This window comes from Amblyraja radiata, chromosome 28, assembly GCF_010909765.2.
Source record: "Amblyraja radiata isolate CabotCenter1 chromosome 28, sAmbRad1.1.pri, whole genome shotgun sequence".
Lineage (NCBI taxonomy): Eukaryota > Metazoa > Chordata > Chondrichthyes > Rajiformes > Rajidae > Amblyraja > Amblyraja radiata.
In genome coordinates, this window is record NC_045983.1 from 22,556,065 (window position 1) to 22,580,569 (window position 24,505).

At 41.8% G+C, this 24,505-nt stretch overlaps 1 protein-coding gene and 1 long non-coding RNA gene across 2 annotated transcripts in view; one reads left to right on the forward strand and one right to left on the reverse strand.

The window, feature by feature from the left end:
• Nucleotides 1–10,101: 10,101 nt before the first annotated feature.
• Nucleotides 10,102–23,331, reverse strand: LOC116988974. The gene is made up of 3 exons (XR_004416096.1): nucleotides 23,320–23,331; nucleotides 10,734–10,742; nucleotides 10,102–10,195 (listed from the first exon to the last, which is right to left on the reverse strand). It is a non-coding gene; the product is annotated as an uncharacterized LOC116988974 (long non-coding RNA).
• Nucleotides 12,924–24,505, forward strand: part of fkbp6 (FKBP prolyl isomerase family member 6 (inactive)) — a 44,717-nt gene continuing 33,135 nt past the window's right edge. The window contains exon 1 of the mRNA XM_033046049.1: nucleotides 12,924–12,982. The gene's annotated coding sequence lies outside the window, so the exon portion shown is untranslated. The remainder of the gene's footprint in view (nucleotides 12,983–24,505) is intronic.

The following is a 24,505-nucleotide window of genomic DNA, read 5'->3' on the forward strand; positions in this document are numbered from 1 at the left end:
TCATAAAAAGATTTTTTCTTGCGCAAAACAGTCTTAATTTAATTCTGTAACCAAACATCAGAACTCCAACAGTACAGCCTCCCTCTGTATTACTCTGGAGCAACAGCCTGGATTTGTGCTCAGTTCCCTGCAGTAGGACAAACTTAAACCTTCTAACTCAAAGTTATGAGTGCTACCATTGAGACATTTAGAAATCCAGCATGGAAACAAGCCCTTCGGCTAACAGAGTCCACACCAACCAGCAATAACCACCCGTATATTAATACTATCCTACACACTAGGGACAATTTACAATTTTTACCAAAGCTAATTAGCCTTCAAACCTGTATGGCTTTGGAGTGTGGGAGGAAACCAGAGCACCAGGAGAAAACCCACAAGGTCACAAGGTGAATGTGCAAACTCCGTACAGACAGTACCCATAGCCAGGATCGAACACAGGTCTCTGGAGCTGTAAGGCAGCAACTCTACCACTGTACCACCGTGCCTCTACATCAAATGGGAGAACAGAGTTAAAAGTTGGGAAATTATGATGCGTCCTTCATCGAGAAACATAAAGGTATGGATTAACTCAAAAGATATAATCATACAGTATGAATGATTATTAAATACAGTATTAAAGGAGTAGTTGGATGTATTTCTGGAGAGAAAAACATTTATAGGATATAGTGTAAAGCTCAGATCAGTCCTTCCTTACTTTTTCACTTCCCCGTTGTTTCGGAGTCTGATGAAAATGAGAATTCAAGTCACAACCCAGAGATAATCCAGGATCCATTGTGCTAGGACACAATGCTCCATATTTGGTAGCGTGGCTTTTCAGATGAGCAAACTTGCCTGCCTCTTCTAGTAGATGCAAGAGATCGATATAATTGGAAGAGCTTAAACATGGAAAAGTGCCGACCACACTGTCACTTTTGCTGAAGTTACAAGAGAGCAATTAAAGCGGTAGCTGCTAAAGCACAACTAATCCAGAATAGTGACTTTTATAGCCCAATTACTATAATTCCATACTAAAACTATAAGAGTTACATCACGTTAAGGGGAGGCTCTTAAACTCTGAGAATTCTTGATCAAGTGGTCAGGCAACTGTATCCAAGAGATACATCTATATTTAACAACATTAGATTCATCAAATCAAATTAATTTTCTTTACAGAAAAGGAGAACAAAAAGAGAGAATAATAATGTTCTGAAGGCCTTAGTAACGTGCCAGAGGTATGGCACATCAACTCTCAATGAACCAATTATCACATCAGACTTCATAGAAGCTTCTCAAATGCAAAGGGTTGGTAAATGTAACTCCTTTATTCAAATGTTATTTAAATATACTCATATGTAACCCAGACAACAACTCAAGACTCTACTGTAATTGGACTACTGATAGGCCTTGTGAGCCAAGGTGGATAATAATCAAAACAAAATCTTGTTTCAGACCATGCTTGAGTTATTAGACATTTGTAGGTCTTCCTAATTGGCTGTGATTTAGTGAGTGTTAAAAGGTTGCATTGTGGTGAACATTTATTCACAATGTGCCATTATTAAATGAATTTAGCCATCATTAAGAAGCCTTGTTCCCGCATATCTTTCCACATTTAATGCTGTTCAATTGATAGTCATTATGTCCAACCTGTTTTTCGTTTTAGTGATAAGCTTGTAAACAGGCCCTTTGGTGTACGGAGTCTGCACCAACCAACAACCTAGTTGTTATCCTAGCGCATCCTATACACTAGGGACAACTTAGAGAAGCCAATTAAACTCCAAATCTGCATTTTTTTGGAAATTGGGAAGGAACCAGATAACCCAGACAAACCCCACGTGGTCACAGCAAGAACGTACAAACTCTGTTCAGACAACACCCGAGGTCTGGATCGAACCCAGGTGCTGCAAAGCAGAAACTCTGCCACTGTAAAGCAGCAACTCTACCACTGCACCACCCTGTTATCAGTCATCACAGAACCATATAACCATATAATTACAGCACGGAAACAGGCCATCTCAACCCTTCTAGTCCGTGCCGAACACGTATTCTCCCCTAGTCCCATATACCTGCGCTCAGACCTTAACCCTCCATTCCTTTCCCGTCCATATAACTATCCAATTTATTTTTAAATGATAAAAACGAACCTGCCTCCACCACCTTCACTGGAAGCTCATTCCACACAGCCACCACTCTCTGAGTAAAGAAGTTCCCCCTCATGTTACCCCTAAACTTCTGTCCCTTCATTCTCAAGTCATGTCCCCTTGTTTGAATCTTCCCTACTCTCAGTGGGAAAAGCTTATCCACGTCAACTCTGTCTATCCCTCTCATCATTTTAAAGACCTCTATCAAGTCCCCCCTTAACCTTCTGCGCTCCAAAGAATAAAGCCCTAACTTGTTCAACCTCTCTCTGTAACTTAGTTGCTGAAACCCAGGCAACATTCTAGTAAATTTCCTCTGTACTCTCTCTATTTTGTTGACATCCTTCCTATAATTAGGCGACCAAAATTGTGCCCCATACTCCAGAATTGGCCTCACCAATGCCTTGTACAATTTTAACATTACATCCCAACTTCTATACTCAATGCTCTGATTTATAAAGGCCAGCACACCAAAAGCTTTCTTTACCACCCTATCTACATGAGATTCCACTTTCAGGGAACTGTGCACAGTTATTCCCAGATACCTCTGTTCACCTGCATTCTTCAATTCCCTACCATTTACCATGTACGTCCTATTTTGATTTGTCTTGCCAAGATGTAGCACCTCACACTTATCAGCATTAAACTCCATCTGCCATCTTTCAGCCCACTCTTCCAACTGGCATAAATCTCTCTGTAGACTTTGAAAATCTACTTCATTATCCACAACCCCACCTATCTTAGTATCATCTGCATACTTACTAATCCAATTTACCACACCATCATCCAGATCATTGATGTACATGACAAACAACAGTGGACCCAACACAGATCCCTGTGGCACCCCACTAGTCACTGGCCTCCAACCTGACAAACAACCATCCACCATTACTCTCTGGCATCTCCCATTCAGCCACTGTTGAATCCATCTTGCTACTCCACCATTAATACCCAACCATTGAACCTTCTTAACCAAGAGGAACCTTGTCAAAGGCCTTACTGAAGTCCATATATACAACATCCACTGCTTTACCCTCATCAATTTCCCGAGTAACCTCTTCAAAAAATTCAAGAAGATGTCAAACATGACCTTCCAGGCACAAATCCATGTTGACTGTTCCTAATCAGACCCTGTTTATCCAGATGCTTATATATATTATCTCTAAATATCCTTTCCATTAATTTGCCCACCACTGACGTCAAACTAACAGGTCTATAATTGCTAGGTTTACTCTTAGACCCCTTTTTAAACAATGGAACAACATGCGCAGTACGCCAATCCTCCGGCACTATTCCCGTTTCTAATGACATTTGAAATATTTCTGTCATAGCCCCTGCTATTTCTACACTAACTTCCCTCAATGTCCTAGGGAATATCCTGTCCGGACCTGGAGACTTATCCACTTTTATATTTCTCAAAAGTGTCAGTACTTCCTCTTCTTTGAATCTCATAGTTTCCATAGCTACTCTACTTGTTTCCCTTACCTCACATAATTCAATATCCTTCTCCTTGGTGAATACAGAAGCAGGAAGAGTTAGTTACCATCAGAAGCAGATGATGCTGTCCTGACCAACATCATCTCAAATACTGGTACTGTTAGATGGGTGTATCTCATGAAGGAAGACATCCGATACTAAATACTTCACCTCTGGATGAGGGAATTATTCTAGAGAACACTGTTGGATCGTTATTCTGAGTTACTTTGTGCAGTCAGAAGGGATTCTTACGATGTAGGATCATGGGGGAATCTATTTCCAGATTTTCTTGGAACCTGTACAGAGCTGGAATTGCCTCACCAGTATAATTGCAATGCTTAAGAAACACACAGCTGACCGTGCAGATTTCTGCCTCATTTGACACACGATTTCAGTACAACAGAACTTAACTAGGTTGACGTCTAGTAAAGGAAGATTTCAGTTCTTTATGAACACTGAGATGTCCCAATGGACTTCAATCAAGGAGCCGGTAGCTATGTTCCAGGAGTTATTTCCCAAGCTCTTCAGAGGTCTGCAGGTGGTGTGATCAGAGCAACAGCGAATACCAACATCATTCTCAGCACATGAGAGTCCAGTTGTCTTTTTTATTTTTTATTTTATTTTTTAATTTTATTTTTAATAATTTATTTATTTATTTTTGTTAGAAGTAAGTACAATACTGTGGTACCTCAGTACCTAATACTTGTTGACATATTACATTTCATATACAACTTCTTATTTTTTAATTTAATAGCAAAACAGGAATAAGGAAGAAAAGAAGAGATTGACATACGTGGTGCGTGAGATAGAAAGATAGTCCAAAAGAAGGAAGTCAGTGCAACGCTCGAGACTTCTGTCCTCCGTCAGGCTGTCAAAAGATCATGTGATAGCAGTATAATTAAGCCATTCAGCCCAACAAGTCTACTCTGCCATGCAATCATGGCTCATCTATCTCTTCCGGCTAACCCCATTTCCCTGCTTTCTCCCCATAACCTCTGACACCCGTAGTAATCTATCTCTGCCTTAAATATATCCACTGACTTGGCCTCCACAGCCTTCTGTGGCAAAGAATTCCACAGATTCATCACCCTGACTAAAGAAATTCCTCCTCATCTCCTTCCTAAAGTAGCATCCTTTACTTCTGAGCCTATGCCTAGTCCTAGACTCTCCCACTAGTGGAAACATCCTCTCCACGTCCATTCTATCCAAGCCTTTCACCATTCTGTACTTTTCAATGAGATCCCCGGTCATTCTTCTACACACCAGCGGCACAGAGCCTCCTGTACCTATGCAACTGTGCCGCGCACAAAGCCGCCTGTCACTGGCAGGGGTCCACCAAGCGTTGTTATGTATAGATCCTCTGTCCACAATAAAGCATGCATTGATTAAGATTTTGCTTGTGTGGTCTCTGATTCCAAAACCAAACAGTTGCGATCAAAACACCTAGAGTAAGGGCGACTGGTTGCATTACATTCTGCAAGAGAGACTGCAAAGCACACAGCTAATTCCGATGTACATGCATAGAAACAGTAGGAACGCTCCTGTGGCTTCTGGAACTCAAGCTTTGTCCTAGGCAGTGTACCAGAGTCTGTTTCCCTCATTGCAGACTCATCAGTTGGGATTTTGCTATCAGCTCAGCCCACCAAGGGCAGGAGCTCGCTGTCTGCTTCACTACAGCACATCTCCTATCCTGGAAATGTCCATTCCTGCAGCCATGTGCCACCCATAAGCGAGGCAAGGTTACAAACATTATTTGAAAATATGAAAAAAGGAAGATTAACAATGAATTGGTAATGGTAATTTGAGTATTAACCTTAAATTTTATGAATTAATGTTATGTCGGATAAAATATTTTATCCAGTTGTGCAATAATTTCCATTTCCTGGGGATATGCTGAGTACAGCATATTTAGTTTAACTTACTTAGCATTATGTTAATGCTTTCTGTTCCCTTGTTCCGTGTCTCAGCAAATAAATGCAAGTCAGGCAACTATAGTGATATACGTACGTGTAAGGAGTGTTAGGATGTAACATGTTGCGTAGTGATTCCTTGGATGGAAAGGGTTAAAGGGATGGCATGGGAAATAGAGGGCAACAAGAGAACGACAAAGGAGCTACAGGGGATTCGAGCCAAAAGGGAGGAATGGGCGCATTCAGCAGCAACTTTGAGTGAACAGACAGATGCATTTTAATGTATTTACTATGAATTGTTGATTGTGAAATGTTGCTGATATGGAGAGGGTATAACACAGCCTGGGGGACACTTGGTGGTTGGGACTTTACCCTCAGACTGGGTCACGACCGGTGCCAAGGGAAAACTACAAGCCTTGCCGCACACACACCCGCCTGAGACTGGCTGGGCTCCACCAAGCGTTGTTTTGTATGGATACTTTGTCCACAATAAAGCATGCATTGATTAAGACTTTGCTTGTGCGATGTCTGATTCCAAAACCAACCAATTGCCATCAAAACACCGTAAGTGCTACTTGTTGCATTATATTATGTAAGAAAGACAGCAAAACACAATGCTAATTCCTACGTACATGCATAGAAACATCATGTTACTAAACCTCTGCAATATCATTCACCCACCCACCCATCTGCTCCACCTGTGGTGCACATTGCGGTGCTCACAATGGCCTCTTCACCCACCCACCTTAACTCCAAGGGATCGCCCAAGGAGGAAAGGGGAAAGAAACTGTGCTCTTCCAGAACAAGTATATTATCCCCTACTTGTGAGAGACTTGTGTATATCTGTGAGACGTTTCATGAGAAGTTTCCACTGTCAGGATTATTATAAGAGGCCCATCTAGTCTTTCATGTCCATAAGGCCATTTAAGGTCAGCAACAGCTGTTGAAAGAGTCCTGTATTAAAGACTGATCTATGCTCAGAGCAGCAGATCACTATTGCCAGCCTCCTACAGAACTATTATTTAATATCAGAAAGAAAGGTGAACAAGTGCAGACATTATAAAAAGGTACAATGCTCACACAGCAAAATTCCAACAATGTCATAACGTGATTAAGTCGAGTCAGGTCTCATAAGTACACCAGTGATCGGATGCTTTTAAAGGTATAATGAAGATCTTCATTACCCTCCCAGCACACTACAAAATTATCAAACATCAAAAGAATAGTGTGGGGGCTAGTATATCCTTCATACCTTGCTGGTTGAGAAATCCCTGCCTTGCTCATTGAGAAATGCGTGCCAACCATATTTGCTTCTTGGTAGAAGACTCACAGGAGGCTTGAGGCTTAAAGCATGTTGTTCCAGCACTACAATGGTCTCTCACCACAGAAGCTGTGTTCCAACAATAGGACTAGTGCGAGTGTTTGTAATGTGTAACCTTTCTCCTTTTAAGATACAGATTGAGCTGCAAAGAGAGTATTCTCCTCCAAATGATGTGTTAAGCTTACTTAGTGCATTCCTTAAGCAGCTAAACTAATGACCATTTGTATATGATGCCCAAACATTCCATTTAATCTAGATGAGACAAATAAAGTAGCAAATTTGCTTATTTGCAAGCTCTTTGTGTCGCCATCCTGCATTGCATAAATGTATTCTAATTATCCATTTGTCTACTGGAGTGCAACTGCTCTTAAGTGGGCCATTTGAAGAACATATGGATGATTTGCAAATGCCAGGACTTACAGTATGTGCCAAAGCAGTATTCTCCCACTGGAGATTTGTTCAAAATTCAGCAGGTGGACTACTTTAAGCAGGCAAATGAATAATGCACAATAACATTCAGAGATGTGGAAATGGAACATTGTTATGACACTAATTCAGTTTATTTAGAGATACAATGCAGAAACAGGCCCTTCAGAACACCAAGTCCACACCTACCAACGATCCCCGCACATTAACACACACTAAAGACATTTACACTTATATCAAGCCAATTAACCTACAAACCTGTATGTCTTTGGAATGTGGGTGGTAACCGAAGATCTTGGAGAAAACCCACGCAGGTCACGGGGAAAATGTACGAACTCCGTACAAACAACACCCGTTTGCGGGATGGAACCAGGGTCTCTGGTGCTGCAAGCGCTGTAAGGCAGCAACTCTACCACTGCGCCGCCCCTAATAACCTCCCTAGAACTGTGCTATCGTCAAGTTTTAGGTTTCTAATGGAGGCCAATCTGAGATCAGCTCAAGTAGAGATTAATTGATGTGGTCGGCATTTTTATGCTCATCGTTAAACTATATCCCCATTTCGATTCTCCTTTAGCATCTGGGGAGAGTTGATGGGAACGTAGGGAGAATTAAATGAGATTAATGTAGGGTCATTGCATGTGGTGTATGATAGTCAGCGCCTGATACCATGCCACATGTATCTATGACTCTATGGAGTGCAAACCACCCCCTGTCATTATTGAAATAAATTTGTCAAAACTGGCCACACAGACTCCATGTGAACAGACCGCTCATTTCTTTATGTGTTCTTCAGTGACTGCCACTTTTGGCTCCAATCTGGTGAGAACATTACTTCTTTGAATGAGTTTAATGCAGTTTAAAGGAATCAAGGTACAGGGTATGTAAACATTCCCACCTGCCAGCTTTCTTTCCCAGTTTCCACCACGATGCCTTTCTTCACAAAGCATTAGTGCTTTGTTTAGCCTGTGTAACCTACCCTTTTACAGGGATTATTAGGTTTGAGAAGTATTTTTTTTTAAATTCCTACCTTGTTGTTGACAGAAACTGCTGTCCAGAAGTTCTATTGTTCCTAATGGTTGTGCTATAAGGGCACAGCAGCTGGGAACCATTGAGGTGTAAATGTCGCAATCATTAATAAGTTTGGACGGCAAGAGCAAAGATACTAGTATCTTTCGGCAGGACGGTGAGTCAGTGACAAACAAGTCCGAGTGGGCCTGTGGTGTGGATAGGATGCTGGCAGGCAAAGGCTCCTCTAGTATCTTTGCTGGCAGGTGTCATTGAGCACTAATGTTTGGTAGCGTTGCTGTGGATTGTGATTAAGATTGGACACCGTCACAGTTTCGTTGAGGGGCAAGGGGTTAGGGCAGGGGGTTGGGCCGGGGGGGGGGGGGGGGGGAGAGATAATTGGTGGTGGGAGGGGAAAAAGACTTGAAACTTGAAACTCTTAGCAGTAGAAGTAGCAGTAAGGAAGGAAGGGGGCAGATTGGCATGATGATGGTGATAACGTTGGGAGAATGCTTTGGGAAAGACATTATCAGTAGACCTCAATGTGTCAGGAGAGCAAGAATGACTGATGCCAGGAAATGCCCGGTCAAATTTCAGTCGAGTGACATTGTTATCATCATGTTTCCCTCCAAGAATTAATACCATTTTGATGTAAACATTGAAAAAAGCAAATGTCACTGAATTCTGAGACACGAGGACACAGTATGCTTCAGCCACTCTTGCTCTAATGCACTCCCCTGCTGCAGGAAAGAGCTTTTTGCAATTACTTTCACATATTTAATGGATTTCTGTGGTAAGCACGGAGCTCCATCTGAACGCATGAAGGTTGATGACAGGATGCCGAAAACATCAATAATAAACCCAATTTGGTGCTTTCAGAGGTAACTGATTCTGGAAGGCACAGCAGTGAGCAGCTGGGCTTTGAGCGCAGTCTCTGTGGTTTATGCTGGGAAAGGATATAACACAAAGGATTTATTTTCAATGCAGAATATAAAAATCATAAAGAAAGCCATGACTCCCGAAAGTGCCTTTTGAATCAAGGTAACTGCATGTTTCACAGCAGCAAGAACATCAAATATGTTTGAAAGAGAACTCCAGCCTAAACTTCAACCTCTCAATACCTCAGTGATGTGGTGGAATAAATTCATCACACCTCTTTCCAATCTGTTAGCTACCATGCTGGTTGCAAAGTTGTCCAAAGGTCAAGTAGATACAAATAAATTGATGATATAATATAAAAGACTTACAGACAGAATGAAACTAAATAAGCTGTGGGGCATTTTTCCTTTACAGACTAGTGTACATTCCATAAGCAAGTGCCGTTGCAAGGACAGGCGTGCCACCACAAGCAATATCATCAAGCACAACATGAGAGTGGGGAAGTAATACTTCTCCTTTCGAGGCATACACATGGTGGCTAGTGGGTTTCTTTTCAATTAGTGATATCAGGAAGAAACATATTATGTTCCAATTTCAGTGTGGAAAGGGATGAGCCTAATTGCCAGTGTGAATGCCTGCATGTAGAAGGCTTGGATTACATTCAGCAACAGGTTGAGAAGTGGCAAGTAATCATTGCAGCAGTGCCATACAATTACTATCTTAATGGAAGCTAACCACCGTCCGCTAGTATTCCAAGGCATTGCTATTCCTAAATTCCACTAAAATCAACAACCTGGAGTTTATCACTGACCACCATTTCTAATCATTGCTACTTTAGTACCTTTGGGTTTCAATTTACATGGCTAGATTTATTTATTCACTGAAAAGGCCATTTATTCCTCTCTGCTTTCTATGAGAACAACATTTGTGTTGTGGATTACTGCATTCTGTGTTTTGTGTTTTTTTAAAAAATTTGTATGACTAAGGAAAATAGTATTTTGTTGTCTTTAATTGAAGACAATGACAATAAATTGAACTGAATCCAAATTCCATTCTCCCAGTTACTCTGTCATATCTGCTCCAATTATAAAACCTTCTACACAGGTGCATTCGAGATATCGTCCTTATTCCTTAGCTGCAGCTTCCACCCTTTCTTAACTGACTGAGCTCCATCTATTGCCAGAATCTTTTCTCCGAACCACTCTTCTCCCAGTCAAAGCAAGTATGGAATTCTCCAAGGCCTCAAATCCACTTCACCAATCTTCATATTTAATAGATTATCCAATACGATTCTACTCCTCGACCCTTTTGGCATTTTCAAGGAACCATTCCCTTTACAAATCTGTCATCTACCCTTTCATCACTATCAACCACTCCCATTCTCATGGTACTTTCTGATGCAACCATAACAGCTGCAACCCTTTCTCTTTTACCTCATTCCTTTCCACCATCTAGGATCCCCAAAAAATACTTACAAGCAATACAGCGATACACTTGCACCTTCTTCAATCTGGTGTGCTGCATATGGCGTTCACCATGTGGTCTCCTCAACATCAGGAAAGCACACATGCAGAGTGAGTGATCGGAACATTTAAGGAGCACTTCTCAGTTCTCTAAGCTTTCAGTTACCTACAACTTTGATTCTCCATCCTATTCTCACTGTGACCTATTTGTCTGAAATCATAGGTACACAAAATTGCTGGGGAAACTCAGCGGGTGCAGCAGCATCTATGGAGCGAAGGAAATAGGCGACGTTTCGGGCCGAAACCCTTCTTCAGACGGGTTTATTGTCTGAAATCATACACTATTTCAAAGATACACAAAAAAGCTGGAGAAACTCAGCAGGTGCAGCAGCATCTATGGAACGAAGGAAATAGGCGCTCGGGGGTCGCGTAACTATTTAGCATGTGGGAACACGGGAAACCTCACCCGGCCCGGACACGGAAAGGATTGACAGATTGATAGCTCTTTCTCGATTCTGTGGGTGGTGGTGCATGGCCGTTCTTAGTTGGTGGAGCGATTTGTCTGGTTAATTCCGATAACGAACGAGACGCACTGTAACGCACTTTATTTTGGAGTTAGCCAATCTTCCCTTGCACATCTCCAGTTGGTTCAGAATGCTGCTGCTCGCCTTTTAACCGGAACACGTAAGAGGGAGCACATAACGCCTATTCTGGCCTCCCTCCACTGGCTGCCTGTGTACTTTAGAGTTCATTTTAAGATTATTTTATTTGTTTTTAAATCTTTAAATGGTCTAGCCCCGCCTTACCTTTCTGAGCTGCTTCATCCCTACGCTCCTGCTCGGTGCCTCAGGTCAGCTGATCAGCTGCTCCTGGAGGTACCGAGGTCTAAGCGGAAGCTCTAAGGGGATCTATTGCTGCTCCGACATTATGGAACACTCTACCTTTGCACATTAGACAGGCCCCTTCACTGTTCATTTTCAAAACTAGTCTTAAAACCCTTTTCTATTCCTTGGCTTTCGACCCTGCATGAGACTTTGCTCCTGTTTTAGTGTTTCTATTGTTTTTACTGTCTTTTAATGTTTTTATTGTTTTGTTTTATGTTTATGATTAGTCATGTACAGCACTTTGTTGCAACAGTGGTTGTTTTTTTTAAATGCTCTATAAATAAAGTTCAGTTCAGTTCAGAGACTCCCACATGCTAAATAGTTACGCGACCCCCGAGCACCTATTTCCTTCGCTCCATAGATGCTGCTGCACCCGCTGCTGCACCCGCTGAGTTTCTCCAGCTTTTTTGTGTACCTTCGATTTTCCAGCATCTGCAGTTCCTTCTTAAACACTATTTCAAAGAGTTGGTAAGGTTGAGAAATAATAATTCATCGTCTGCCTGCACACATGGCAACCTTACAGATTCAATATATAATTCAACAGTTTCAGGTAACTTCTATTTTTTGTTTATAATCAAATTGGCTCATTTCAATGGGAGGTTATCCATTTGTATAATAATTCATGTTCTCTCTCCCCTATCTGCTGGGTTTTTCCTGTACAACCCTGATGTGCAATTCCCAGCTTTTATATAACATTTTGTTTACTTTATCTCGCTTTCTCTGCGACATCCATCAATAAACTATTAACCAGATGGTTTCACAAACATCAGAATCACCTTGACAATCCTGACTTAATCCTACCTTCGTGCAATAGTGAACCTAACTTGTTTTCTCACTTTGTCAATCCTGAATTTTTTTAATATTTAACTTCTGTTTCTCTCTCTCTCTACAGAAGCTGCCTGACCAGCTGAGCATTTTCAGCATTGTTTAAAAAATTCAGATTTGGAACACATATATATTTTTATTTTTTTTTTAAATTATAGCATTTATTTCTTATATCCGGTTGTCCTTGAGAAAACGGTGGTGAATGACTTACTTGGATTTCTGCAGAGTTTCTGTGGTGAAGTCGGAGTGCAGGCTCCAGGACTCAGTGGCCTTGTCAAGGTGGTGTGCAACTTGGCAGTGCCCCCGCCCTGGCGTTGCTACTGCAGTTTGAACGGTGCTGTTGGTGTCGCTTAAGTAAGTAATCGTCCACAGTGCATTTAACAGATATTACACCTTGCAGACACATAAAGCTCTTTAGTCGCACTGTTCTGACCTCGGGGTGAAAGGTCAGGTGATTTTAACACATTTTAAAGTTAATTTTGGAAACTTCCCTCTGCATAAAACATGATGCTGCAGAACATAGTTTGCGGTCATATTGCAGCGTGTCATTTGTATGGGTGAAAATACATCCCATACAAATTGCCCAATCCCAATTGAAATGCAGTGCGCGACCCCCGTGGGATGAAGGTGGAGATCGAGGAGTCGATTCTCAGCAGGAGAGAAGTCTTTGCAAAGCTCGGTATTCCCTATTAGGTTTAATGAGTGTTTCGATTGCCGCGGTGGTGTTGTTTTGTGCTGTGCACGGTGAGGAGGGTGTGTCAACAAGGGTTGCTGGAGGATCCCAGTGCAGGATGTCCTCCTCTGCCCGTGCTCTTCAGTCTTCACCCTACTGGAGGCCACCAGAGTTGGGTTGGGCTCCGGCCACCGGCCAGTGGAGATAAAGTGTCCTCGTTGCAGCCCTGGCCTCGGTGACATACATGGAAACTTGTGAAGTGTTGCAGAGACTCTTGGGTGAAGTTGAAGCCTCTTGCACTCGTTGGCGAGTGGTGTGACCCAAAGATTAGCTCCTCTAGTACCTTTGGTGTGACCTGGTCACCAAGTGGGGAGAAAGATGTTGGAACTGCCTGCCGTCGGTGCGGGTTGTTTCACGCGGCCTGTGTGTGTACAGCAATGTTTCCACCAAAGATTATAGAGCAGTATCTTTGGTTTCCACTATTTGGACATTTTTTTCCAAACTATCTTGGTGTAAGACCAGTGTAAAAGAATGACGATTTTGACTTTAGGAATGTAAGCGATTTTAATAGCCTTGTTAGATTATAATGAATCTTTATTCAGTAATCTGGAAGAGAAAGTAGCAAGGATTTTTTTCTTAAAGAGATAATGCATTCAGTGAACAGAGCTCTTAAATCAGATGGGTGTATCTGTGTAGCTTCATCAGTTTGGAAGCTTCTGTGGAGCTATTTGTAGATGGGATGGGATAGGTGATGCTAATGCTTCTGTTCAAAGTCAGATTGTGCCTTCAGTTCTCCTCTTTGATTTTTCTTAAGTAATAAGCAAAGTATATTTGACTTGGTCTGATCAGGGGCTACATCTTAAAATTCCCAAAGGTTCAGAGTAAATTATTAGCTCGAGTCCAGTGTGAGCGGCAAGAATGACAGAGTACTTAGGGTTAAGGTAGTCTGGTAACATAAACATGCAATATCTCTAGTTTGAATTTGTTGACAATGGTTACAAAACAATGGACATTTTATATTCAATCTAAGCATGCTGGTATGTTCTTAACTAGAGATTTTTGCATAAGTGGTCTCCAATATAAAACCTTCATAAATGTTACCTGCCAAACTGAAAGCTTCTTGTTAGTGCCACAGTGCACCCACATTAAGTGTGAAGAAAGATCTTTCTTTCGTGCATGCATTGTTTTTTTGACTTAGCCAAGACTTCTGCACTTGAACTGGAAATGAACACACTTGGCCATTGAGGGTATCTGAAGCTGTCACAATTCCCACAGTTGTATATTCTGCCTGCGCTTGCACTCCATCCAGCCTTGTTTGAAATACCATATGGCCACAATTTGTCACAAATGAATCAAAGATCTTGGCATTCAAATCACATGCGCAGAGAAAATAGGAGCAGGAGTAAGCCCTTCGAGCCAGCACTGTCATTCAATATGGTCATGCAAAATCAGTACCTCGTTCCTGCTTTCTCCCCATAATCCCTTGATTCCGTTAGCCCTAAGAGCTATATCTAAAGGTCCTGTCCCACTCTCTCTTTCTCATATTTCTCTCTAAGAATATGGAGAGAAGAGCAGGGTGTACTGGAAAAATGATTCCATTTTGAGTAACATCTGAAAATACCTTTGATCAATGAATTCTATGCAATATGTAAAAGTAGTACAAAATATAAATTCTTGAAAATATGAGCTGGGAAAGTGGTTCAGAAATCAAAGGTGTGAATCTAAAATGTGGCTCCATTAAGGTTGCCCTTCACAATGTGCCTTGGGCCATTTTGCATGTCTGCAAAGGATCAGACCTGACTGAAAGTTCTCAGCAGAAAGGTAGTACATTGGTCAGCAAAGCACTCCCTTAGTCTTCGCACTGACATGGCAGCCTATCTCATGTCCTCGATCGCTAACAACTCTTTGACTCAGCCAGAGCTGCTGCTCTGGAACTTGAAAAGTGCACCAAAGTGCACTTTGTCCTTTGATCGGAAATGACAGCCAAGCAAGGGATATGGAAGGTAAAAGGAGCACCCAGAAGAAAATATGATCATTAGTAAATCTTCAATGGATTTCAAGTACATGTTAGATTGGACTTTCTGCTTTTAGCACGTTTAACAATTTTGACGTGCTAGTTCTAACCAAAATTTCAGTGATAACCCCACAGTTCCCCAGCCTGGGCAGTGACTGCCTACCCTGTCATCTCAGATTTGTATATTTTCTGAGCTAGTGCAATCGGTCAATGTTTGCAGTCTACTTTTTTTTTTTTAAATCTTTTATTAAATGTGTGATAATTTGGAATGATTTTGCTTGTACAATAAAACGAGCATTTTAATTCTATATCAATACACCAACTCGTAATATAAAAGTCATTTAAGTGTACAATCATTTTCCAATTACATTAATGCATATTATTTTATGTCCAGAAGGTGCAGCATAAAATTTGAAGCTTCCCTGAAATGCCAATTAATGGAAACTTGTAGAGATGACTGGACTGATGGCCCCAAGGTTCCTGACAGCCGCTTGTGTACATGAAGTCCCACCGAGCCCAAACAGAGTACAAAAACGGAGGGAAATGCTAGCCGTCCTTTCTCACATTTCTTATTGGCCAATTACAAGAATTGTTTCAACCTTCGGCTCCTATGTCCATTCCCTTCACGGATGCTGCTTGACTCGCTGAGTTCCTCCAGCATTTTTTATTGCTGAAGATTTCCAGCATCTGTAGTTTCTAGTGTCTGCATTCAGCAATTTTGCTTGGGCTGATCTGTGGAATAATGCATGGTCAAGTAGCACGCAGCACAGAAACAATCCCTTTAGTCACTAAGCCATGCCAACCATCACTCACCCATTACACGAATCTCATTTTACGTTCCCCATGTCCCAGCCAAATCACAGCCCCCATCCCCCACCACCCACTCCCCACTGGATTCTACCAGGTCTGGTGGCCATTTAACCCACTACGTGAATGTTTTGGGGATATGGGAGGAAACAGGAGCACCCAGAAGAAATTTGTGCAGTCATGGAGAAAGTGTAAATTCCACACAAAGAGTACCAGTGGTCAGGGTTAAACCCCGATCTGCGAGGCAGAAGCTCGTACCACTGTGCTACTGAGCAGGTTCCCCAGTGCCTGACTAGTCATAGTCATACATAATGAAAACAGACCCCTTCAGCCCAATTTGCCCACGCCGACGAACATGTCAGATCCACACTAGTCCCGCCTGTCTGTGTTTGGCCTCTAAACCTATCCTATCCATGTACCTGTCTAAATGTTTCTTACATATTGCAATAGTACCTGCCTCAATTACCTCCTCCTGCAGCTTGTTTCATACACCCACCACCCTTTGTGTAAAAATAAAGTTACCCCTCAGGTTCCTGTTAAATCTTTTCTCCCCCTTGCCTTAAACCTATATCCTCCGGTTCTCGATTATCCCTACTCTGGGCAAAAGACTTGGGGCTCTGTCCAAGAGGACAGAAGTGGAAATATAATTTTAGAAATGTTTTTGTTCTTCACTGCCCGGGAGATTTTTATTTCAGTTTTAGAAAAGTGATTGAAAACCATGCTGCTTGAAATGCGAAATAAAGCAGAAAACGTCATGGCAGAGTCTGAAGAGCTTAAAGCTTCGGGTATTTTTGAATTGCCAACTTTGGTTTATTTTTCTCAGGCTTTCAATAACATGACCTACTGCCTCAACCGCCCTGCCAATCAAACCATCCAGTACTGCTGCTCCAAGATTTTTTGACGTCGAAATTTGATGTTATTACCCGTAGTGATTTCTTTCATGCGTCCTCCACGGCATCGACTAGGAGATTGATCCTTTATTGCGGGCAAACCTGAACACTTGACAATTCCATTTCCAGGGATGGAAAATGCAACCTGTATTTTGTATCTCTGTATTTCAATGGACATGCTGAATGGCAATGATTTCTTTTCTGGGACTTTTGAGTACAAATTTAGTCAAAGGCGACACAGTGGCACAGCGTTGGAGTTGCTGCCTTGCAGTGCCAGAGACCCTGGTTCAATCCTGACTATGGGTGCTCTCAGTACATTCTCCCCGTGACCTGCGTGGGGTTTCTTTGGGTGCTCCGGTTTCCTCCCATGTTCCAAAGCCATACAGGTTTGTAGGTTAATTGGCTTAGTATAGTTGTAAATTGTCCCTAGTGTGCGTAGGATAGTGTTGGTGTGCAGGGATCGGTGGTCGGTGTAGACTCGGTGGGCTGAAAGGTCTGTTTCCATGCTGTATCCCTAAACTGACTAATTAACTGTTTAAGAAGGAACTGCAGATGCTGGAAAATCGAAGGTACACAAAAAAGCTGGAGAAACTCAGCGGGTGCAGCAGCATCTATGGAGCAAAGGAAATAGGCAAAGTTTCGGACCGAAACCTTTCTTCAGACTTCGGCCCGAAACGTTGCCTATTTCCTTCGCTCCATAGATGCTCCTGCACCCGCTGAGTTTCTCCAGCTTTTTTGACTAATTAACTGGCTCTTGCTGTGTTGGACTGGGGGTGATCGTATTAAATAATATCCCAGAAAAATCCAATGTGGATAAAACATTTTAGGTTTGGGAATCTAATCAAAACAGTCACAGTACTAAATGTAGTGATTAAAATGGATTCCTTCTTCCTTGCTGGATTAGCATCAATTAGCAAAAAAACATTGCTAATGCATTATTTAAAAGGTAGGTAGGAGCTAATCAGATTTTATTGGTTGAGAGAATATCCTAATCCTACAGGAAATAAATGCTGATCATTTATTCATTGTCCAGTGCCAGCAAATGATGCCAAATAATATCACTTAATTATGAGTCAACGTCAATATAGAGGTTTCCCTCTGCTCCAATTTCTACTCACTGCACTTCAATAAAAGGTTTCTAGCTAATCTATATTGATTGAAGTACAAATGCAGGCTATTGGAAATGGTTGCTTTTGGGATGGATTCCTGAGAAACAGCTCTGCTGAATCCACCCATTGTCTGCTCCACAGAGAGCAACTGGCTGTTAGAAATTGAAACGGAGGGAAACCACACATCTTCAGAGAAAATATAATATAATAATATTTATAATATAAATAATGTCTTTGCATAATTTCTATCGACATGATAACGGCATGGGCTACAATGGTTTCAAAAGCCCGCTCAAAAATCTTTGTTTAAAATGAATATATACCTATGGTGATGTAGCAGTGAAAGATTGTTATATTTATGTTAAAGCCAATTAAAAATATATGAATCTCTAAATTGAAATAAAAACAAATATTTGGTTAGGCAGCCTCTGTCGAGAGAAAAACTGAATTATGTTTCAAACTTTTGGGTGTGTATAAGAATGACGATGATTCTCTCAGGATGACACAGCCCCCTTATTGCCAGCCCTCGTATATAAGGTCATTGATCATTTAGTAGGTAGGAAACCATTACGATGAGTTCAGTGGCTATCAATGTCAGCTTTACTGTTGCACTCTCTTCAGCCCAGTGAAGATCTACAAGATGCAGCTCTTGATGCAATGCATTCTTACCTACACCACTTGGCCATGGTGGTGCAGCGGTAGAGTTGCTGCTGGAGACCCGGGTTCGATCCCGACTATGGGTGCTGTCTGTACGGAGTTTGGACGTTCTCCCCGTGGCAGGGTGGGTTTTCTCAGAGATCTTCAGTTTCCTCCCACACTCCAAAGGCGTACAGGTATGTAGGTTAATTGGCTTGGTGTATGTGTAAATTGTCCCTAGCGTGTGTAGGATAGTGTTAATGTGCGGGGATCGCTGGTCGGTTCGGACTCGGTGGGCCGAAGGGCCTGTGTCCGTGCTTTATCTTTAAACCACCTGATAATATCCTTCAAACCCCTATATATAATTATCACAGGATGTTTTATCTAATGTTTTCTCTGAAGACCAGTTCATTCAATTTGCTTGTAATTAATTTATTTTCTACTATTTTGAACATTTCAACGTTCTATTCGCTTTTTAATTTTCTTTACTGCTTGGTCACATTAAGCATTGAGTTTAATGAGATCTCTTCATCCTTGGTTATCTTAGCAACTTTAATATTGCCCCTTTTCTTTCAGTCAATTATGTTTCATGGAGCTGATGAGAATCCACATGGGACGTTTTTTAATCTATGTTGAAATTAAGCTTGGTGAAGCTTGTGTTCATTTGCAGGATTTCTAAGGCTATTCTCTTCATTTCAGCTAAATTTTTTTGTGATTCATTTGCAATCATGTGTTGGAAGAAGCTTTAAATAACTAATTATTCTACCTTTGTAAAGACATTTCATTTTCTTATGGAAATAAGAAAGTTATACATAAGAAGTTATACTGATGATTAATATGCACTAAGGGTTGGATGCTTGCACCAAGTTATCATAGGGAAATAAGTTGGCCCCAAACATCTTTTGGTTTGTAATAGGTGAAAAGCTGAAAGGAATCCTGAAGTGTTTATGCAACCAAGATGTTATCCTCGTTGCCTTGGAGACAGAAAGCAGCACTTGATGGTGTCGAGTGCGATGCAATATTTACCAGTTGTGCGGACCTGAGCTTGGAGAAATGGCAGATGGAGTTTAATCAGAGAAAACTTGAGGTGGTGTACTTGGGGTGGTCAAATGTAAGGGGGAAATATACAATTAATGGCATGATCCTTAATAGCATTGATTGGGATCCAAGTCCATAACTCTCTGAAAGTGGCAATGCAAGTAGATAGCGTGCTGAGGAAGGCACGTTTACTTTCATAGGTCAGGGCATTGCGTGTAAGGGTCAGGAAGTGGTGATGCAGCTTTATAGGACTTTTGCATGAAGTACTGGTGATCCTATTGCAAGAAGGATGTGCAGGCTATGGAAAGAGTGCAGAGGAGATTAGCTAAAATGATAGACACAAAATGTTGGAGGAACTCAGTGGGACAGGCAGCATCTCTGGAGAGAAGGAATGGGTGTCGTTTCGGATCAAGACCCTTCGGACTGAAAGTCACGGGAAAGGATGCCTGAATCGGGTAGTGTCAATGCAGGGAGTCGTTGGACAAGCTTAGATGGGTTTCAACTGAAGTATATAAAATTATGAGGCAGTCAGAACTTTTTTCCAAGAATGGAAAAATCAAATACTAAAGGACATCACTTTAAGTTGCGTGGGGCAAATTTTAAAGAGATGTGTGGGAGAAATGTTTTAACACTGGGTGGAGATTACCTGAAAGGTGCTGCCAGTGTAGGTGATTGAGGCAGGTGTGACAGTGGCATTTAAGAGACATTTCAATAGCACTATGGATATGTAAGGAATGGAAGGATATTGATTAAGCGCAAGTACATTAGAGATGGTCTTGGCATCATGGACATTGTGGGACGAAGGGCCTGTTATTTTGCTGTGCTGTTCATTTATCAGGCCTGGCAATTATTTTCAGACCTTTCACAGGTTATTGCAAAAAATAAGGGTTTTTCTATGGGGTGAAGAATAATCAAAGGCAGCTTGGTTTTGTAGAACTAACTGGTGAATCTTTTTGGGTTCATCATGACGGTACAGAAATCAGTATAACTGTCATATAATGAATCTGACTTTGGGGTAGGTGTGGGTATCACTTGTGTTATAGAATCTGACTATGAACAACTAACTTGCATTTGTCTCTTGCACCCTCCAGTCCAGTAAGGATAGTTATGTCATGATTGAAAGAGGTTCTGACCATTATTGGTGGGATTACTCTGTTATTGAAAGTTCTCATTTGCAGGCATTTTTCTCTGGTCATGGACCTTAAAACTGATTTCTGGACCAAAATTGTCTATTCCAACTATGGAGGCAGCATGACCATAACAATAGTGTTGCACTTGGATTACCCCTCTACATAATTGGACAATTGATAGAAAGGTTGTCTGGTCACCTGATAGTGACTGAGGAGACCAAACCCTTCCGGTGATGGCCACGTGGACCGCTAGCGAGTCAACGTTACCTAAAGCAAACCCTAGTTCCGATATCTGACGTACAAGCACTCCGCATTTGGGAATTGTTCAGAAGATGGTGTTGGCCAGAGGTTGATCAAGATCTTGAATGTCCTGAAAACCTGGACTACGTACAGGCCACAATGATGCAGCTATGTTGCAGCCAGTTCTTCTCCTTGAGCATGTGTGTTGACTTCTTTCATTGTTATTGGACTATTTTCTTGTGCTGGTCGACAGTAATGCTTCCAATCTCTCTAAGTGGCTATTGCAATTCTGCATCCCCTATAGTATGGACCTTAGACCCTTGGGGTTCTTACATGACACGTTATCCGTACATTACAGGATTACCAGGTCCCCAGTTCAGGTCAGAGCAGTTTCACTCTGAAGAAAGCTGATGTACTGTAACATCCCCATATCATTCTCTGAGTGATGAGGAGGAGGAATGTTCTGTCCACATGGTGAAGGAAATTTTGAAGTGACAGCCTTTGGATAGAGGGTCCAAATTATTATTCAATTATCAGCTGCCACTCTTTATATCATTCACACCATCAAAAACTCCCTGGATGAGATGCTGATGGTCCATGATTATGGATATGTTTAAACTTGGGTAGCCCAAATTGGAAGGGAGAAAACCACTGGAGGAGAATAGGTGCTTACAGGTTGCATGGTGGGAAAGAGATGGTCTCCCTTGCGGGAGCCACAGAGTACACTGACCACCAAGTCAAGATGCAGTTTTGGGAAGATTGTAGAAAGACTCCGGTAATACATGTATATGCATCTCCAATATCAAATCTCCAATATCAATAGCCGCTGAGTTACTCCAGCTTTTTGTATCTATGTCCAATATCAAAAGATTTGTGTTTTTACATTTTTAGAACGATGTGCAGGTTGGATTATAGCATCAACTCCATGATACAGCCACTGCTGGACAGGGCATGGGCCTTGAAGGCAGCAGAGCCCAAAACTGAATAGATGATACAGGTCCTGGCGGAGGTAATCCTTCAGAGTTTAGGCCATCTGTAAAGGTCACCACAAGGAGAACAAAAAGATCTTATTTTAATTGAGGAGATCTCAGATGTTAAGAAACTCAGCAGATTGACTGAAATCATAGCTGATAACTGTATTTGTATGCAAATGTTACGTAGAATTATATAAATAGTTGTATACATGGAGGCAATGGTGCTTTGATTCAAATGCCAAATAAATAATTTGTTCAAGAGTTGTGTACCTATTTATGATTAATAATATTTTGAAATAGCAGCCATTCCTATTATAGACACAAAAACCTGGATTAACTCATCGGGACAGGCAGCATCTATGGTGAGAAGGAATGGGGGATGTTTTGGGTTGGGACCCTTCTTCAGACTGATGTTGGGTGGGGGGGGGGGGGTGGGGGAAGAAAGGAAGAGGCGGAAACAGTTGGCTTGTGGGAGAGCTGGGAAAGGGGAGGGGAAGGATGGGGAAAGCAAAGACTATCTGAAATGATAGGTAAGTCAGTTCTGAATCCAATTTACCAAGTTACTGTAGATCCCAGGAATCTTAATCTTCCTGATCAGTTTACAATAAGGGACTTTACCAAATGTCTTACTAATATCCTTATTACTTGTCTTGCTGAACAGCAACTCCAAATATTGCATTCACACTACTCCTACGCGGACTCAAATTAACTGCTTATCCCCAGCCCCTGGGAGATTGCTCTGGATCTCTCTTACTTGTGATTTTAATTTAATACCGTGCGATTTTGTGATGACAGTGGAGCATTTCATGTACCAAAAATCAATATTTACCAGTGCTTGGTACTTAATATGGGAACAAACTGAACTAATGAACCTGTTGTTGAGCTGTAGGTGGAAGCAAAACCTTTATAATTTCCTTCCACCAAAGCTCATTCCATGCTGGTTGACTAAACAATTGCATGCTCAGGATATGAGACATGCTGGCAGAGGGGATTTCTCGGGAACATTCGCCACCCACGCTGAGTGAGCTGCTGCTCTGTTTTGGATGCTTTTACAACCCTCGGTTCCTCTGAGTCAAGAAACTGAAATTATTTCTGATCATAGTTTGTTATTGCTGGAAATGTTAGTGAACGTTGAACTCTGGAGAAATAATCTCTCCACTTTTCTTTTCTCCCTCCCATTGCTCTCCTAATACGTATTGTCACAGGCAGCACACAATCTGCCCAAGGGTGGTTGCCCCCTGCAGTGTTGTACACTAGGAGAACAAAGAATAAAGGGGAATAGCTCCCTTGCGCGGCATTGTGTCTGTATGCCCTATTGATCAAATGTCGAGCTGAGAATTGATTGCATTGCGACCTCCTTTGCCTGGCAACCCCTTTGTCTCACCTTTTGAGATCAGGCTATTAATACATTCAGAACTTGGATGCTGTGACTTTGTCATTAATAAGTGATTGATGAGGCTGAGCTCTTGAACATCGGGATGGCAGATTACTGTGAAAAATGCTACTGAATGACTAAGCTGTTTTGAAGTGGAACCATTTCTGGATGGAGGTTGATTTCCATTGAAAATGACAAGGATGAAAATGCTTAGCTGCAGCATTTGTATTTTTCAGTTGGGTTGACATTTAGTTAATTGTCCTCACTGGTCCAGATAGTTTGCTGTCGAGTACTCCACTGACAGAGTTTGCTGGGAGCTAGAGAAAAGTAGTCTTTTGCTGCTGGAAGGTGCAGATGATTGGCACACAGATGAACCACGAACTACTCTCCAAGTAGCTTGTTAATAGTGTGCTGCAGTAGAATAGCAAACTAATGCAGGACAGAAGAGCTTGTGATTGGGCCTTTTTATTTTACAGAGGAATGCAACTTATCATTTTCCTACTTATTTTCTTCATTTTTTAGCAATTAGTCAGTTCCTTTTGAAATTGAGTTCAATGTTATTTTATGGAGATTTGACTATTGGCATTAATTGCCCTTGAAAAGTTGGTGGTGAGCTGCAGTCTTGACCTGCATTCTTCCAATGAAGATATTCCTGCTGGAGAGGGAGAGCCAAGACCTAGATGTGATGACGATGGAGGAATAGCAATGTATATCGATGATAGTGGTATGCTACATGGGGAGATGACAGTAGGTTGTGGCATTCCTCTGCACCTGCTTCCCTTGAATTCTGTTGTAGATATCAGTAGTATGAACAATTGCCAAGGAAAGTAACTGCAGTCCATTTTTGTGCATGGTATACAGTAAGCGCTGTACTTTTAGAGATGGATGTTTGGGATAGTGGACTACTTTGTTTTATGTAGTGTCAGGCTGCATGGGTGTTTCTGGAGTTGCACGCATCCAAGCAAATGGGAAGGATTCTGTAATGCTCCTGACGTGCCCTCGTAGGTTTTACAGCGAGTCATCTTTGCATCCTGCAGTGCATATGTGTGGCTGGTGTAGTTGCGTTTCTACTCAATGATGACCCATTCTTTCTTGTCCCCCCCCCCCCCTCCCCACCACCATCCCCAAGAATGTTGTTTGGGAGCATGGTGACAGGAATACCATTGAAATGTTAGAGCAGGTGGTTAGACACTTGTTGAGATGAGTAAAGTGCCTGTCTTACTGTACGAGCTAATTCGAGAGCTCTCCCGAGTTTAAAAAAAAAATCAAACTCGTGGTAAGCATGTAGAATGTACGTAGTGGGTACGTCGGAGCTC